We start from the raw sequence: 6,000 nt of genomic DNA, 5'->3' as shown, positions 1-6,000 counted from the left end.
AAAGTGGGTCCTTTCCACAGTATGACATTTGCACAAGGTTGTTGACCAAACTATTTTAAAAAATATGGCTTTCAACCAAATCACGATTAGAGTAATTGTTGCAATTACAAGAAAATATAAATAACATAATGACTAATCACTCACATTATAGAATAACTATAAATGTTGTGATCAACAGCTATTATGTGTATGCAACTTACTAAAAAGCTTTCTAGTATGTTATATTCGTGAAACAAAAATGATAAATATGCAAATCATGCATTGGTTTAAATTTTGCATACACTCAAACATTAAAAAAAATCGTCTTTTTACACATATTTTACACGTATCTAGAAACGTCAACGTTAAACATTATTCCCTCATCCTCAAGATTCTCATTATGATACCTAACTGAAACTTCATTTTGTTTTGGTACATTAAATATGTGAATGGATGACAAACAAAGCCCGGCACTGCGTAAGATATATCACGTGTTGCCCAGGGACGTACAAAACCAACCGCCTATGAAAGGAAAGTATAATCGGCAATACCATTTGCCGCGTCGTGTGTTTTCACTGCCGGACAGAACAGATTTAGCTCTTCGCAGAACATACAGACTTCACCGAATTGACTGTGATCAGCGGTAAGCTCTTACTTTTTTCATCTGATTAGTTCAGTCTTGTGTTGTTACAGTTTGATAGATGTACATATTAGAATGCTATAAATTTTGGAGTTGATCACGTATGACCATGTTAGTTTAACTTTCTTATAGGTCCAAACAATGTCTCATTTAGGATGCGTCATTTGAATTTTAGTTTGGTATTCGTTTAGCTTTGGAAAGTAATAGTTTTATTAGCATTCATTACGGGAACAACACGCTAATAACCTAGCCACACAAAAAACGAGTTGCTGAGGCAGTTACTCGGGTGCGATAAAATGTCGACGTCATGTGAAGTTTGTTTACTTTTTTTGGTGTGGGTCGTAAACAAGTTAGATAAGGTAGATTAGAAGGCAATGCCTGAGACGAAGTACTCATAAATACTTTCTTACGCGTGGAACTATTTTCTTGTTTATCACGATGTGTTCTTCATATTTATGACAATAAACATATACTGTTGAAAATGTTATTTAGTTTAGAGCTCCGTGGAGTTGTCTTTATCGTCATATTTTAACATGAGTATTCAATCTTGAACGGCCTCTTCACTTCGCTCTTACGCGTAGGGATATGCAAATGTGACCTCTATGCAGTTTTATATACCCTATATCATACCTCCATGCCTATATATAAAATATGTTTTTGAAATGCAGTCCCTCTTGGCTATTTCCGCCGATTTTTCGTCGCCGGAGCGATTCACGTCCCAAACTTTGGTTCTTCGGGCGTCTCTAATAAATAACCTATAACTATAGCTAAATTATGATAAATTCATAGAAGATTGGGCGAAAATAGGTCGTTTTTGGCCTCAACTTTTTTTTGCTCGAAATCGTAAGGGCGATAAGACTCGATTTTCAAGAACGCAGGTCGCTCGGGACTGTTGTGTGTCTAGAAACATGACAACTTTGTTTTTTGGTGAATATAGAACATGCTCTGTTCCAATAATGGATTTTGATGTGCAAACGAATAATTTTAATAGTTCCTTATTGTAACGTCTCCCATATAAATAGTCTACTCCCCAGGATTTGACAATGGTACTAGACCAGAATGGACTTCGTGTTCAGCGCGTCTTTGATTGTAGCAATGTTTACGCCACTGTACGAAAATACGCACACTCGCGAATTTGACAACACTCCCTTGAGCGTTGTAGGATAGTGGGAATAGAAGCAAATAGATGGAAATGCCAGTTACGTCACTCATGAAGATTGATGATTCGATACCTGGCCGGGATAGATGTATTTAGTGTTCATTTCTATGCAATATGTTTACACCTGCGATTCTCAATTTCGATGTGTAAAATCATATCGGACGGCAACGGCTGACAGATTGTTTTGGTTCTGCGGCTCTCTTGGCATGGGTAACTGATTTTTAGGTTTCTGTTGTTTTAATATTCTGACGTTTATTTGGTCGTATTTTGTATATACCACTCAGACACTGACAACAAGTGTAAGTAAACGAACCGGGACATAGTCAACGTGGGACTCTGAAGGCCCCGGAGAAAGCGTCATCTTACAACATTAATGAAAGAAATGTACTGTAACATTACAATCTCATGCTTCCGAACAATCCGATATTTATGCTGGATAACAAAGTATACAAGTACTGTCTACGATATACTGCAAGGTAGAAATAATATACCCATTTGACCATTGTTGTTTTTTGTACAAAATTCCAAGAACACAAAACAAACAACTGACAACAATCAACAAAACAAAACAAAAACTTCCGAGTACACCACACAGTCACTGTAGTTACATCAGTAAGAAAAATATACTGCGCACCTCATGGTCAATGTAAATAAGTCAGTGAATACAATATTTATAAAAATAATCTTGCAGCCTCCATGGACAAGTTGACAAGCCCTAATATTGCAAAACCGTCAGTTATGAACTGAACTTTAAATCTCCTTAGGATGTCCACATAAAGTTACACAGATCGAAACAAATGCATTATTAAGACAAGGACAAATAATGCTTTTTTGTCAAGGCTATATACTAAATTCTCTTATTTTGGGGGTATTTTTGTGAGTGTACACGTATGCATTAAAATATGCATACCCATTAAAATTATCAAAACTTTAAATATAATCATAGTAAAAATGTGAAGTAAACAAAATTATCGAGATTGGATTTGTTGAAAAAATCTAAAATCTAAATCTAAAAGTCTAATCGGTGATGGGAATTGCCAAGCCAGTTTATAAAATAGTGAACAAAAATGTTCGTAAATATTACTGACTGCGAAAGAAGCCCATCGCAAAGTGTCTTGTAGTCTTATAAAAACAACTAGTGTCCAGTTGAATTTTCAGTTACGGTGTTTTGTCGAACTTTATAGAAGCGTTACATGATTTGCTATTCTTTCCCGTAATTGTATGGCCACTTTCACATATGAACGGGGAGACATCATCGAGGCAGTGGATGGAGCGAGTCGATGGGCAGTCGTCAACGTACGACAAATCCTCACAGACGGTAACACGGAAGATGACTTTTCCAGGGTGATCGGAACGTTATGATGTGTCTCTCCCGCCTGATATGGTGCGCCAGAAAACTCCCGTATCTGAGAGAAAGTGAAATACTTGTACTTTTTTCCGTTTATATTGTTCTATTGACTTATTTTAAATGATCACGAAAAATGTGTATGATTACTGGACGATCGTGCTATAGAAACACAAACGCGCACTCCACGTGATTTTCGAAACTGGCAGGTCAATCGATGTCTAAAAGTAATTCCAGTTAGTACACATTTGTTTACACATTGTTATGTGGCATAAGGTAACAATCTTTCTAATTAATTAAGTAAGACTAATGTCCTGATCATAAACTGATAACCAAGTGAGGAAGTGAGGTTACACTTTTTTAATGGGTTGTTCCCGTAATGTGATAGCAAAATTATTGGCTTTATACCATGTCTGAACACGTGTAAGTTTAGTTTCTTTTGGTTATTTTTAAGTTCCACTGTCATCAAAGGTGACTGAACGGAGTTCAGTGGTTGACCACACCTGTCATGGTCTGTCTATTTTACATAAACTTTTTTCATTTATACGACTGCTTCGTTTATACGGTTGCCTTGCATTCATATCACACCTACCTGGGATGGTCCTCTGGCAGATTTTTTCATTTCATGACATTACAATTAAACCTCTATTTTTTACGATTATTTTTGTCATTTATGGTAAAAAATTATTTTTCCACAACCGCTTGTCAAATTGATTTGAAATTTGGCATGAATGTTTTTGACATGGATTACACCCAGGCTTATTATGCAAGTGCCTATTTTTAGTGCAGTATTTAAACATTTGTTGCACATTTGCTACATGGCTTTGAATTTTATAATTTAGACACATGAACTGGTCCTCTGTCAAGTTTGTGCATTTTGTGAAGACATCTTCATTCTTCAGTCAGAAACTAAGCTTTCTCAGTACACATTTTCATAAATTGGATGGGCCAATGTTTTCCAGAAAGTTAAGGTCAAGGTCATTTCAAGGTTTATACATTTTCTGCTTTTATATGGGTTATCCTGAACAGTGTGATTGGGAGGGACTAAAACACCTCCCCAAAATCTTCAAGGCCGAATTATGGTCATCTCAAGGTTACATGTTTATTGCATGTGTATTGGGGGGGGGGGTCCCCCTCCGTTAAGATCTTTCAAGAAACGGTCAAGGTCATCTCAAGATCACATGTAACTTTGTCATATTGTCTTACTCTGTCATTCGCAATTCAGTCACATGTACTGTAACTCAATAATGCAAAAATATATTCTGGTAATAGTGACAACAACTTCATGTTTCAGCTTCAATTTCCTGTACATCCATATCATCAAATATACATATCCATGCATTACATAACAAAACATATTTCCTCTTACAGGGTATGCCCTTCCAGTGACCATTGCCACAATTGCTAAACTTGCACTAAATGCTTGTTTTTTGAAAAGTGTGACCTTTCCTCAGTATGAAATTCGTGCAGGTTTGTTGACTAAACTGTTTTCAAAAATATGGTCTTTAATGAGCGGTAGTCCATACAAATAAAGCTGGCGATTTTGTCTGTTGGGCACAGCAACTCGTACAAACTGAGAGGTTACCAAGCTTTAATTAGGTATTGAAATTAATTAGTGCAATTGGCGCCCAAGGCAAAACTCGTACTCGTGATTTTATTAGAAAGCGCATTGGATTATGGGTAAATAAATAATTTGTCAACCCAAGTGTCGCACATTAGCGCCGCTATGATTACCGCCCTTTAACCAAATCACGATTAGAGTACTCATTGCAATTACACAAACATAGAAATAACATAATGACTAATCACTCATAATAACTATTCCCATTATGATACCTAATGTTGGCGTGGGTGGTGTCCTCGCCGGCCGAACGGCATGAGATCCCACGTGTGTAGGGTTTAGAGCACCGCGGGGGCACAACTGACGCGATCTTGACAGTCTAGATACCTAACAGACACTTCATTGTTTTTTGATACATTAAATATGTAAATGGTGACAAAGTCCGGAACTGCGTACGACCTATCACGTGTTACACAGGGACGTACAAAACCAATGGCCCATGAAAGGAAAGTATAATCGGCAATATCATTTGTCAGGTGCAGCCAGCGAGCAAAAAAATGAAATAGTAAATTCTGTGGGACAAAATTTATTTTATGGGCTTTTTGAAGTATGCTAATTAATATAAAAGAAGGAGGGGGAAATTAAAAGCTGTTCATAAGCTACCCTCCACCTGAAAAAAAAAATGTCTTCCCATCCTGCTGACCAAATTCATCTTTCCCCTGCCCTCATTAAAAAAGCACACACGTTGTTGCCTACTCCCCTACCGCTTTCTTGCCTTTCTCGCCCTTCTGCTGACCAAATTCGTCTTTCCCCACCCCTCATTAACATTAACCACTCAGTAGATCAGTGGGTGACTCGCATTTTCAGTTATTGATAGCACACGGCTGCCCAAATTTAGCAGATGTTATTTCATCTTTTTTATTATACCCTGCCCTAAAAGCTGTGTTCCCCACCCTGCGATATTTTTTATGTAAGTACCCTACCCACTAAAAAAAGTTTCCCTGTCTTTGCATTTTTTTTAGAAATCTGACGTGCCCGCTAGAGGGGGTACTGGTATTTGGTATTTCCCGCCCCCTACATAAAAATAGAAAAATCCCCTGCCCTCAATAAAAATCCCTTGGAACAGCTTTTCATATGAACAGCTCCATTGGCTTCACCTGATTTATGGCGTTGTGTGTTTTTTACTGAGGGACAGAATAGATTTAGCTCTTCTCAGAACATAAGACCTCACCGAATTACTGCGACCAGCGATAAGCCCTTACTGTATTCATCTGATTGGTTCAGTCGTGTGTTGTTACTGTCTGTTAGATGTACAT

At 37.4% G+C, this 6,000-nt stretch overlaps 1 protein-coding gene across 1 annotated transcript in view; it reads left to right on the top strand.

Moving 5' to 3' along the window:
- The first annotated feature begins 438 nt into the window (after positions 1-438).
- The window catches only part of LOC146735577 (uncharacterized), a 33,701-nt gene continuing 28,139 nt past the window's right edge, over positions 439-6,000 (top strand). Inside the window, exon 1 of the mRNA XM_085506449.1 lies at positions 439-622. The gene's annotated coding sequence lies outside the window, so the exon portion shown is untranslated. The remainder of the gene's footprint in view (positions 623-6,000) is intronic.

The sequence above is a fragment of the Saccoglossus kowalevskii genome, chromosome 12 (assembly GCF_978046115.1).
Source record: "Saccoglossus kowalevskii chromosome 12, keSacKowa6.1, whole genome shotgun sequence".
Taxonomy (NCBI): Eukaryota; Metazoa; Hemichordata; class Enteropneusta; family Harrimaniidae; genus Saccoglossus; species Saccoglossus kowalevskii.
This window is presented reverse-complemented; position numbering and strand designations above follow the sequence as displayed.